Source organism: Panthera onca, assembly GCF_046562875.1.
Source record: "Panthera onca isolate mPanOnc1 chromosome E1 unlocalized genomic scaffold, mPanOnc1 haplotype 2 h2.Chr16_ul_9, whole genome shotgun sequence".
NCBI classification, from domain to species: Eukaryota; Metazoa; Chordata; class Mammalia; order Carnivora; family Felidae; genus Panthera; species Panthera onca.
This window is the reverse complement of record NW_027675823.1, coordinates 761,989-774,211: the sequence shown is the minus strand read 5'-3', so window position 1 is coordinate 774,211 and position 12,223 is coordinate 761,989. Positions and strand designations below refer to the sequence as shown.

At 52.0% G+C, this 12,223-nt stretch overlaps 1 long non-coding RNA gene across 4 annotated transcripts; it reads left to right on the top strand.

Annotated features, from left to right (window-relative positions):
• Window positions 1–865: 865 nt before the first annotated feature.
• LOC144615159 (uncharacterized) lies at window positions 866–12,221 on the top strand. 4 transcript variants are annotated; one of them, XR_014137221.1, is made up of 4 exons: window positions 2,705–2,719; window positions 6,183–6,315; window positions 9,532–9,960; window positions 10,072–12,221. It is a non-coding gene; the product is annotated as an uncharacterized LOC144615159 (long non-coding RNA). The 4 variants fall into 4 exon arrangements; XR_014137218.1 differs by having other exon boundaries at window positions 9,532–12,221; XR_014137219.1 differs by lacking the exons at window positions 2,705–2,719; window positions 6,183–6,315 and adding an exon at window positions 866–1,356 and having other exon boundaries at window positions 9,532–12,221.
• The last annotated feature ends 2 nt before the right edge of the window (window positions 12,222–12,223 follow it).

The following is a 12,223-nucleotide window of genomic DNA, read 5'->3' as shown; positions in this document are numbered from 1 at the left end:
CCCGCCATCCGCGACAGCCTCGTCTCTACGGCCTGACTCCGATCCTGCACCTGGCTATGCAGGACAACAGGCCGGTGTTTAAGCCCTCCAGCTGCTGTACCAGGTGATGAGTCAGGGTTTTCAGCTGGAAACAAATGACAAAGTTATCTTCTGATTCAGAAAGACAGCTGATACTTCAGACATGTGAGTGCTGAGTAAACAGCACCTCCTTCTACCTGAAGAAAGTTGGATTTCTAGACAAGAGCCCTGTGGGGGGTGGGATGGGTGTGGGGGGGGGGGAGTGGGTAGGGCGACAAAGCAACTGAATATCAGCTGGAGGGCAAGCAACTTCTAGCTCGTGATTCCCAGTCCAAAGGCTAGTGGGTGAGGCCAGAAATGTGAGGTCTAGGAACACTGGGTATCTTTCTTTCCTCCCTCCCTCCTTCCATCCAACAACACCCATCTCTCCCATATTCTTGTCCCAGATCCCTTAAGATTCTGGCAAGGACCAAACTCTGAGTGAATGAAAGCAGGACCTTTGCCTGACTCATTCACCATTGTCTTTCTAATGCTTCAAACAGTGCACGGCACACAGTGGTGCTCACAAAATACTTGCTGAATGAACAGATGAGTAAAATAAAAAGGCTCAGACCGTTTCAGACTGTAAGAAGTTGAGGTATACAACTTCTCAGTGGTGGGGTCACTGCAGAACTCCTTCCATTACACCAAGCTGCCAACAGGCTGAAACCCTTCAGAGATCACACCTTAACGGAAGGGGATATTGAAGGTAAAAGGACATCCGATTCTCAAAGGCGTGAGACTATAAATGCAAGCAAACACAAGGGGTCTTCTTTGGGGTCCTTTACAATGGCTGTCAAGTGGCCAATCCTTTGGAGTTTGGTCACCAGAACTTAGAGGGGATGTGCACCCCCAAATCCCAGGAGATTATAAATGTTAACCATGGAGCCTGGGTGCCTCAAGAATGTCTAGCTACTCTGAGATAACTTGACTCTCTGTGTTCATGGGTAATCAAAATGGTCAAAACTCAATGATCCAGCACCTGCAAAAAGAGGAAGCAATTCAACAGCCTCCACGGAGGCCTCGGCGTCCCCAGGATCCACTCATCTCTACTCTTCACAACATGTAACGTCACCTCTGGCACATTCGGTAGCGGGACTAATCTACAACCAGTTCTGGCCAGGAGGAGCACTGGGTGAGGGTCCTTTCTGAGCGGCAGGGCAATGCACATGGACATGATTCTGTGACCACAGCCAACCCCACACAGTGGAACCGCTTGAGTTTCTCCAGATCGTCACCCAAAAGGAAGTGATAAGCTTCCACTGCCCCAGCTGAATGAGTAGCTCCCTCACCTTCCAGGTATTTGGATGATACCTATCATTCCAGCAGCCAACGCGAGTAATGTAATATGGATGCCAGGAATACAATCCTTAAGGACAGGTACAGGGGGCCTGACATCCAGGAAAAGCACTTGACCCACGGGAGAAGGATCTCTACTCCTCCACACTTACTTACCATCTGAGGCCCTGCCTCAATTGAGGTGTTCGGCAAGTGCCTGGCTCTGAGAAAGCAGGTGGGGTTGGCAGGGGACTGCACTAGGTTCTCAGATCAAATGGGGACCACATCAAGGGAAGAGTGGGCACAGAGCTGGGATGAAGAGTTGAAATGGGGATAGGAAGACGTCAATCTAACAAGATTGGGTAGGGGTGGTGGGAACTAGGGCAGCAAGAGTTGGGGGGTGGTTTAGCAAAGACTCAGGAATGAAGTGTCCTCAGGCTGGCTGGGGATGGAAAGAAAGTATGCGGTGGGCTTGGAAGTTAGGGGTTGAGTGGGTGAGGGCAAGAAGATACATACAAGACTTGAGATAGGGCTGAGATCAGAGTTATCAAGAAGAGGGGGGTAAGCGCAATAGGGCATCTACTGTAGTGGTAGGTATTAAATGAGTGGGGGGAGGTGGGTGTTTTGGCTGAGCAGACCTTGGGGGGCTGAGCAGGGGGGCTGGGATAAGAAAGCTGAGCCTGAAAAGGGGTAAGCCAGAAAGACGGGGAGGGGGAGGGGGGGCTCGAGGAGGTTTGCGTGGAGCACTGGGATTGCCAAAGGGGTTGAGGGGTGAGAAGGAGATGCGTTAGAGGGAGGCGGAGGGAAGTGGCTGTCCTAGGGGTTGGAAGTGGGCTACCGTGGGGTCGAGTGTGGCTGCACTTACGCAAGACCAGTGGTGAAGGGGTGAGGGTAAGGGCTGGGCTCGGGTCACGGGTGGAGAAGAGGAAGGGGACGGGTCAGCACTGGCTGTTTGGGCTGAAGGCTCGGGTCCGAGTGGGGTAGGGTGCGGGGCTCAGGCCGGGCAGGGAAAAGGCTCTGAAGCAGGACAGTTTCAAAGCAACCAAGGGTTTGCGATCACGGACAGGGCTGGTGACCCATCGCCCGTTCTCGTCTCGGCCCCGCCGTCCCCTTCTCACCCTCCTCGCCCTCTGACCCCTAACTCACCAGAGGGAGCGGGGAGGGGGCGCGGGGCACTCCTGGCCACTGCAGCCCCTAAGCCTCCGACCAGGCGCTGCGGCCTCCGGGCCAGGGACAACAGGAAACGGCGCTCGCGGCGCCTGACGCCATCACGTTGGTTCGGCGTCCGGCCCCGCCCCCGGACCGCGGAGCCCAGCGCAGGGCCGGCGGAGCCTCGGGGCGGGGCCAGCGCTCAGGAAAGCCCAAGTTCCCAGCTCCAGAGCAGGTGAGTGATCTGGGAGGCTGGGGACTCTGCGACCCGAGATGCGCACGAAGAGGCGAGGCCACCAGGCTAGCCCACCAGTGTCGGGCGGAACGTGTCCTACTGCCCGCCCCCAGCAGTGTCTGCGTCTCACTAGATCCCGGCCGCCTTCTGGGTTCACGACCTTGCCTGGGCACAGCACTATCTACCGTGCTGTCTACGGAGGCTGTCTGTTGGCCTCCTGCCCGGAAGGTTCCCACTTGTAAAATCGGACCAATAACGTCTACCCTAGTTTTGCCTCCCTGAGGGCATCAGTGCAGTTGGTGCTTCCCGCCTGGTGGTTCTCAGGACAAGCATACAGGTTTTGATCACCCCTATCACCAAGGGAGCACCTTTAGGTACCCGTCAGCCCCCAGGCATGAAGCTTAAGGTTCTGGTTATTCTCATCTAGCCAGGAAGTTGTTTGTTTCCTTTACTTGGTAGAGTTGACATTTCTCTTTCACATGGACCCAGAACAAAAGGTCAAGAGTGTGTGTTGGTGGGGGTGGGGACAGATGTCTTGTGCTTTGGACACTTCATACCTGCAGGCTCAGGTCAAGTGGGATCTTAGGGCCTGAGTGTGGGGTGAGTACTGGGGTGGAGAGGTACTGCTACCTGCAGGTCCAGGGGGACTTTGGGGGTGTCTACAGGGCTGGTCTGGGAACGGGACAGTTCTTGGAAGAAAGCTCCACTGATCTGGGCCAGGCTCTCCATCAGCCTTTCTGGGAAGGGGAGAAGAAGGGGTCCCAGTGCCTGTTTCCATTTATAAAACCAGCTGTTGGAGATGTGGCACCTGAGTGTGTGCGGGCTGCCTCTTCAATAATTCTGTCTCTAGGAGCGAGAACCACCTCTCCTCGATTTTAGACTAGATGAATCTGAGTACATTTAGTATGGTTAACAGTTGAACAGAAAGTTAGAAATAAGGACACGGAGGGATGCCTGGGTGGCTCGGTCGGTTAAGTGTCTGACTTCGGCTCAGGTCACAATCTCACAGTTGTGAGTTCCAGCCCTGCATTGGGCTCTGCGCTGACCGTGCAGAGCCTGCTTGGGATTCTCTCTCTCTCTCTCTCTCTCTCTCTCTCTCTCTGCCCCTCCCTCGCTTGTGCTCTCCCTCTCCAAAGTAAATAAACGTTAAAGATAAATAAATAAGGACACAGAAGCAAAGCATTATCTTAGCGTTAAACAACTTGGAAAGTAAGGAATTTACTGGGAAATCCAGTTTCCTGGGCAAAAGGATAGTGTTTCTGGTTATAATTATAGCACATCAAGAGCATCAGTGTCTTGATACAAGCATGCCCTCCCCCAGATGGAGCCAGCAACATTCCTCAGTTCTTCCAATGAATTTTTGCGCAGCCGCTGTCTGCAAAAGCTGTGGGAACCCCGCATGGTAATCTCTTATCTATCTTTTCAGGAGCCCCTGTCTCCTGGTCTTCTCTTACTTCTCAGGCCTCTCGGCCCCTCTGCAAAGTCTACGGGCTTGTCCTCCTCTCTCCATCTTACTCTGGCGCACATTTCCACCATTCGTGGGCCACGAGTCCACCAGGTAATCTGAGGCCGGAAAAAAAAATCTCCCATTACCCTGTTATTTGAGCAATAATAAAGGTACGTGCAAAGTGCCATGGTGCCAGGGAAGAGGCCTTGAAGGTTATCCTGGCGGAAGCAACTTTTATCTGAGCCTTCCGGGTGGACACAGGAAAGGGCAATGCCTGCGAAGAGACTGGTAGAGAAACGGCCGGTGGGTAGGAATGCAGACTGAGCTCAGGGGAGGGTGCACGGAGAGGTGGAGAGGAAGCTAGGAAGTAAGGCTAGAGTAAGGGGAGGGGGCTTAGAATGGAAGGGGGAGATAAAGACAGATTGGGCAATGGGGAAAGGGAGGAGGCACAGACAGAGCTGGAGGCCAGTGCAGGAAGGGCTCAGACGCTCACAAAGGCACTGGTCTGTCAGATTTCAAGCACTACGCATAGTCATTCAAAGCCAGGCAGGAGGACTGCAGGCATCTGAATTTCTCGGGGGTCTAAGGTGTAGATTCCTGAACCCCGCCCCTGCCCTGGAGAGTCACTCTGGGATGAGGTCCAAGTATTTAGCCTTGACCCAAACCTTTTCTGTCTCTTGCCCTACCACCCGTGGATCTGAAGGGTGAGAAAATGTGAGAATCTCTCCTTAACCTAGGAGCTGAAGGGCAAGGCATTTAACAGGTGTGGAAAATAGAGGCTCCTATTTGCCAGATAGGAATTTTGATTTATCCTTAGCAACCACCCTGAAGGTAAGCACCATTGTTATCCCCATGGCATAGATGATAAAACAGGCTTAAGAGAGGTTAAGGAACTTGGGGGCCCAAGGCCATACAACTCATAATTACTACAGATGGGATCCTCACCCAGCTCTGATTCTAGCTGGAGAACTAGCATAATTCAGTGGCCGAGCAAGTGGGCTTTGGAGCCGGGAATGCTTAGGTTTGAATACCGGCTCTACCCCATACTGTTTTCTAGGCCTTCCCTAAGACAGCGCAGGGCCCAGCACAACCCAGCAAGTGTGGGCCTGAGACCACTGCCACAGTCAGTGGTTTTCATAGGCCCCTCGAGATGGCACCAGAGATAGAAACTTCTAAGTTTGATTGGTGGTTAGAAAAGAGAAGTAAATCACAACACGCTGAGGCCCCTCTGCCTCAGGCAGAGGGGCCAGAGTGTGTGACTTCCGGGAAGTTCCCCAAACTATCTGAGCCTCAGTTCCTCATCTGTAAATTGGGGAAAATATCAGTTGCCATGAGGATTAAATAAGATAATATCCTCAGGACGGTTTCTGGTCTGAAGTAAGCACTTGAGGATAACTAGCTATATTATTATTATTATTATTATTATTATTGTTACAGTTTTGGCTAATTCGTACCTACCCAGTTCAGTCAGATCTCCGTTTTCTAACTGGTCTTTGAGCACTGGAGTGAGAGCCTCTCTTGTTTGAACCCCAGATGTATGCTTACTTGGTCTCTGACCGAAATCATCTAAGCAGAACTAATGCCACCATTTCTTTTGAAACCGGAATAGGTAATGTTCTCATGGCTTCTGTTGCAGGAAGCTGGTTCTTCCCACTCTCTTTAAAAAATGGATTTAAAGGGTTCGTAAAAATTATGTGTCAATTCTATCTCAATAAAGTTGGACACAAATACAGCTTTGAGGTGCCGTTGACAAAAGAATGGACTCTTTAAGCCTCCCAAATGTTATCACACATAGTTTACAGTTCAAATAGTACGAAATGAAGTGGTGAGGAAACAGAATGACCCGCAGCAGCTTCTTGCCTCGACCATCCCCACCCTCCTGGGCCAGCTCGCCAGTCCTCGGTCCTCCTTACCTCTCGCTGGATCTTCTGGTGCTTATCTCCACCTATCTTGTGTTTCTAGCTCTTAATTCTTCCATTTAAAAGAGTTTTTTAATTTTTTTTTTTTTTTTGAAAGAGAGAGAAGGAGAGAGAGAATCCCAAGCAGGCTCTGCGCTGTCAACACAAAGTCCGATGCGGGGCTCGAACCCACGAACCGTGAAATCGTGACCTGAGCTGACGTCAGACGCTCAACCGACTGAGCCACCCAGGTGCTCTGATTCACCCATTTTAGACGCTATCTGTGGACTTCCTAGCAACACAGGCAAGGAGTTAGGTCTTTAACACCCCCCACCCATTCCATTCTTGGGGTTTAGTTTTGTCACTCTTGCCCCATGATTGATAGTGGTTGCAGAATTGTGACTAGGTAAGCATTGTTCACCGCAGAGCTTGCTCATGTAGTCCGATGGCACTCGTTTCTGTCCCCTGACCCCCCGGGGTTTAATTTCTTCTCCTTCTCTTTCTGTGCTGCCCGCCACGATCACTCCTCCACTCCGCTCCAGTGCTCTGGCATGACAGTTAGTGCCGTTTCCCTCGGCTACCTCCTTGACCTGTCATACGCTGCTGTCCTGGAACCTTCCTTCGCTGCTTCCTGGGCTGGGGTTTTCCTGGCTCCCTTCTCTTCTTGCTTTCTTTACTCTCTCTCTTAATCTGCAGTTAAGAATCCCTTTCTAATATTAAAAAATAGAATGGTCTTCGGACCTGCTCGTGATCGTAGGGATCCTTTCGATATCTATTAATTGGGACAAAAAATACAGAAAGACCAAAAGTTACTATGAAGGCACTCCTGCTCTTAAGTGAATTTGTGTTTTACTCACAATAGCATCTATGAACGTGTGAAAGCCTGTTCAAAGTTTAGGCTTAGGGTTAGTTCAATCTAGCCTCAATGTCTGGTCTTCCATTTGTCACCTCGCCCCCTCAACTTGCCGTGAGACAACCCCCTCTCTTGACTTTCTATTCAGTTCCTGTGCCCTAGCAGAGACTTAAGTACTGGTTTAAGGCCCACCTTGCAGGTGCACGCTGACCATGGCTGGCCAATCAGGGTCTCCTCCTGCCAGATACAGGGTCCAAGCAGACCAATCAGAGGCTTTTTGAAGACTGGCTTTCCTTTATGAGGCTTGCTCAACCTCAGTGGAGAGTTGGAGTTACTAAGGACTATCTTTGCAGTCTTGGGGCATCCATCCTGTGGCCTGAAGCCGTCATGGAGGAAAGCACAACTGAGGGATAGTTGGGGAGAGAATGACGTTTGAGCGCTAGATGCGGCCAGCTTGAAGATCTTAGGCTTCCCGGTTATGTGAGCCGATACACCGTATGACATTTTTGGCTTAAGCATATTTTAGTTGGATTTCTTTCACTGGGAGCATAAAGAGCGGCGACTGATATCCTGTCTTTGTGAACTTGGGCAGGTTATACAAGCGGTGCGTACAGACTTGGACCGTGACAACGCAGCTCCCACTAGGTCCCCTATGGCTGCCCTGTTATCAGCCTGAGCCTGAGACAGCTTGACATTGAATAGCCCGTTTTAGGGACTGGAGGAAACGACTTACCATGAGTCACTGCCCTAAAATATGCTTTCTACCCACATGCCCGGTGCCTGGAATTCTGTGGTGATGGTGGCATTCGTCAGGGTTAACCATGGCTCTCTTCAAACGGTTCTCCTTTGGAGTGTGAAGTCTGCGATATTTAACTTGTAGAAGTCCTTTCTTCTGGAGGTCCCTCTGGCAGGCAGTGGATCCAGGATGCGGTGTAGACAGACCTAGGTACACATCTCAGTTCCCAATGGCACAGTCCCTTTGCAGCTTTGCGGGCAAACCCCTAGCACTGTGTGCTGACCTTTAGGAGGTCAGTCTGTATCACATAAGGAATCCGACGCAGAGAGTGAAGAAATGGTCTCAGATTCACCCAGTAATCTCCCTGAGTCAGCCCTGAGGGCAGGGCCTGGCCCTAGGCGTTGGGAAGAGGAAGGAGATGTGATTCTTGTCTTGTCAGGGCTCCTGACCTGATAGAGAACTGCGGTTGAGTCTTCACATGGACGGACGCTGTCTTTCACTCTGCGCCATTCGTAGGTGACGCCTAGAAGAGCAGGGCCACCGTGTTGTAGCCTCTGACCCAGGACTCTGTCACATTCTGGGAGAGAGAATTATGGGCCCTCCCCGCATCCCCGCTCCTGCTGTGTCTCCTCGTGGCCACAGTGTACTTTCCCATCCCCTGGCTTGGGGCTGGGGGCTGGTTCCGTGCTTAGGCTCGAAGAGGCCCGATGGCTCTTTTGCTTGCTCTCTTACGCTTCTCTTGGGTAGCCGCTGCCTCTTCAGCCTGGGTCCCGGCAGCAACACAGGGAGAAAAGACCAGCAGTGAGAAGCAGCGCCGATCCAGCCAGCAGGGCATTAAAGTACAGCGGTAACGGCCAACCTGTGAGAATCGGTTTCCCAGCCTCCTCTGAGTTTTGAGGATGGTCTATTAGTTAGCACTGTTGTGGCAAAAGATAACAGATACATGGATTCCCTCCGTTATCAGGTTACGTACAGGTTCAGCTGCTGCAGTAGAGACCCAACACAACAGTGGTTAAGTGATTTTTTTTAATTCTTTTTTTTTAATCCTTTTTTTCGGGGGGCGGGGGGGAGAGTGCAAGCGGGGGAGGGGCAGAGAGAGTGGGGCAGAGGATCCAAAGCGGGCTCTGTGCTGACAGGCTGACAGCACAGAACCCGATGTGGGACTCAAACTCACGAACCCCGAGATCGTGACCTGAGCTGAAGTTGGATGCTTAACCGACTGAGCCACCCAGGCGCCCTTTAATTCCTTTGTTTTTAAATGTTTATTTATTTTTGAGACAGAGACAGAGATTGAGTGGGGGAAGGGCAGAGGGAGACACAGAGTCTGAAGCGGGCTCCAGGCTCCGAGCCGTCAGCACAGAGCCCGATGTGGGGCTCGAACCCACGAACGGTGAGATCCTGACCTGAGCCGAAGTCGGACACCTAACCGACTGAGCCATCCAGGCGCCCCAACAGTGGGTTAAATTAAAAAACAGCTTCTTGGGGGCACCCGGGTGGCTCAGTCGGTCAGGTGTCTGACTTTGGCTCAGGTCACGATCTTGCCGTTCATGGGTTCGAGCCCCATGTCGGGATGTGTGCGGACGGCTCAGAGCCTGGAGCCTGCTTCACGTTCTGTGTCTCCCTCTCTCTCTGCCCCTCCCCTGCTCATGCTCTGTCTCTGTCTCTCAAAAATAAGTAAACATTGAAAAGAAATTTTTTTAAGAAGCAGCTTCTTGATCTCTCATATGATAATCCGGTTAAGTACTGGATCTGGGGCTGGTTCGGTGGCTCTTATGTCAGGGAGCCAGGCTCCTTCTGTTTTCCTGCTCTACCACCCTGGGGTGTAGCCCTCATCCAGACGAGGCCTTTGTACCGTTGAAATCTTCATTTCCTCCACAGTGTGGCGCCAGACCGCTCTCTGCCGCTGCCCTGGAAACACACGCAGCCTAAGCACCATTCCTGCCTCTGCTCTGGGCCTCGGGACTTTTCTTCTTCTTGAATGAGTGTGCTCCCGCCCCCCAGCTGGTGCTCCACGCCATCCCCCAGGTCTCAACAACATACCCCCACCAGGACCACAGGAGCCAGAGCTGGTCGTGCCTGGTGGTCCTCAGGACTGAGAGGCCCTGACCTCCGTGGGGGCAGGAGCCGGCCAGCATGACCAGTCGGGACTCCCAGGTTAAGAATCCAGTTGAGCCTCCTGGTCATCCTCAATCTGCTCTGCCCTTCGTCTCCCACCCCCAAATCCCTGCCGACCTCCAGCCCTGAAGAAGCCGGAGAACCTCTGCTTCCCCCACCTCCCCGTCCGCCTTGTCCTACTTCAGTCGTTTGGTGAGCATAAAAAGGCCTGTCAAAGTGGTCCCTCTGTTTGGGGGATGGGCTCAGGAGGGGTGGGCATGTGGGTTCGGAGGGTGACAGATTCTTTCTCCAAATGCTCGCCAGGCTCCTCCGAGCCCTCTTCTTGATTCGACCTTGCTTGGCCTGTGAAGGCGAACAAACACGGACGTGGTTGCTGGCAGCTCGTGGCCGCATCCCTAGTAGGACCCTAGCCTCCCTTAAAGTGCCTGCCTGCAAAACTCCCGGCTGTCTAAAGGATTGGCTGCTGAGTCCAGCCAACGCCTGAAGATCGGGCCCCTGTCTCCCAGCTTCTGTGAGAGGGCAGGAGCTTAACTTTGAGAAGTGTCAGCAAAGCCAGATGGGTCTCATATGGGCCAGCGTCCCTTCCTGCTTTTTGTCATCTTTCACTTCTGATTATAGAGCCCCCCACTCATTCCCTTCCCTAGTCCCTCATTCTCCCTGTGAAATACCCCATCACCTCTGTAATAATCCCAGTCGGGTGCCTGCTCACGATGAACCCTTTCCCCTACGGCACTGCAATACTATGTTACTGACTGAAATCTGTCTGGATTACTTTAAGTAGTGTCTGCTTTTGTTTGTTTTCATCAGGGGAGGTGTGCAGGATCAGCCTTTTAATTTTTTTATTTTTAATATTTATTTTTGAGAGAGAGGCAGGGTGCAAGCAGGGGGGTGGGGGAGGGGCAGAGAGCGAGTTAGACACAGACTCCAAAGCGGGCTCCAGGCTCCGCGCTGTCAGCACAGAGCCCGACGTGGGGCTCAAACCCAAGAACCGTGAGATCATGACCTGAGCCGAAGTCGGTCGCTCAACTGACTGAACCACCCAGGTGCCCCAACAGCCTTTGAAATTAAATTATTTTCAGGATCAGCTTTTTAAGTAAGCATCCCAGGGATGTTTGCGTATAGAGGTCCAAAGGCTGTATTTTGAGAAAACATGTTTCCCTGTGGAGATCTTTTCTCTGGCAGCCCTTTTGAATGGGGGCTATGTTTTCTCAGATACTGCATTGCCAATAGTCCATCCAGCTTTAATTCCAGTGAGAACGTTCCAGAGATGAAACTAAGAATCAACTCCAGGCGCTTCTCCAGTCACCTCTGGGGATGAGTGTATGTCGTCAGCATCCAGCGCCTCACCTGCTGCCCAGCTAGAATGACACCTTTCAGGGTTTCCGACTTAGAAACACGACCACCAGGTTACTCCACGTGGACACCACCCCCCTTTTACAAAGCCTTTGAACACCCCCCCATCAGGAGGGGTTTGCTGGATGATGTTGGTTGGCTCTTGACACCCATTTCTAGCCCCTTCTTTGCAGGTCCTGGAAACCCACGAACCATCGTTGACAGATTCCCTCGACAGCAGAATTGTGCCAATAAAGCGTACCTGTGTGAAATTTGGAAGGCGGAGGTGGAAGGAGGTGGAAGCCATGCTTTTCTCCTCTGTAGCAGCAGACATGCGGGCCGAATGTTGGAGTCCATACTCCCCACCAGTCAGGCTTGGGGCCATGGGGCTGTAGTGGCCCCGGCAGTGGCTTCCCGAAGTTTCCTGACCGAGTGGCAGCAGCAGCTTTGAATCTATGGAGAGCAACTGTGGTAAAGTAACCTGAGAGCTAGTGGTGCGATTCCCCCCTGGCCCTGACCTTCACCACCGCGAGCCCCACCAGTGGTGAGCACCAATTGCTTGTATGACCTTTGTGTGTGTGTGTGTGTTTGCAATATCTAGAATGGTTTGTTTTCCTGGCTATGGTAGTTTTAAAATATGTTCACAAAACTGACGGTTGATGGGGGGTGGGAGGGAGGGGAGGGTTGGGGATGGGTATTGCGCCTGGGTGGCTCAGTTGGTTGAGCGTCTGACTTTGGCTCAGGTCATGGTCTCACCATTCATGGCTTCGGGCCCCGCATTGGGCTCTGTGCTGACAGCTCAGAGCCTGGAGCCTGCTTCAGATTCTGTGTCTCCCTCTCTCTCTTGTTCTCTCTTCAAAATAAACATTAAAAAAGATGTTTTTTGAGGAATAAATGTTTATTGTTGTTTTTAAAAAATTTTTTTAAATGTTTATTTTGGAGAGAGAAAGAGACAGAGACATAGAGTGCGAGTGGAGGGGTGGCAGAGAGGGTCATAATCTCGTGGTTGGTTCATGGGTTCGAGACCCGCATCGGGCTCTGTGCTGACAGCTCAGAGCCTGGAGCCTGCTTCATATTCTGTGTCTCCCTCTCTCTCTGCCCGCATGCTCTGTCTCTCTCTCTC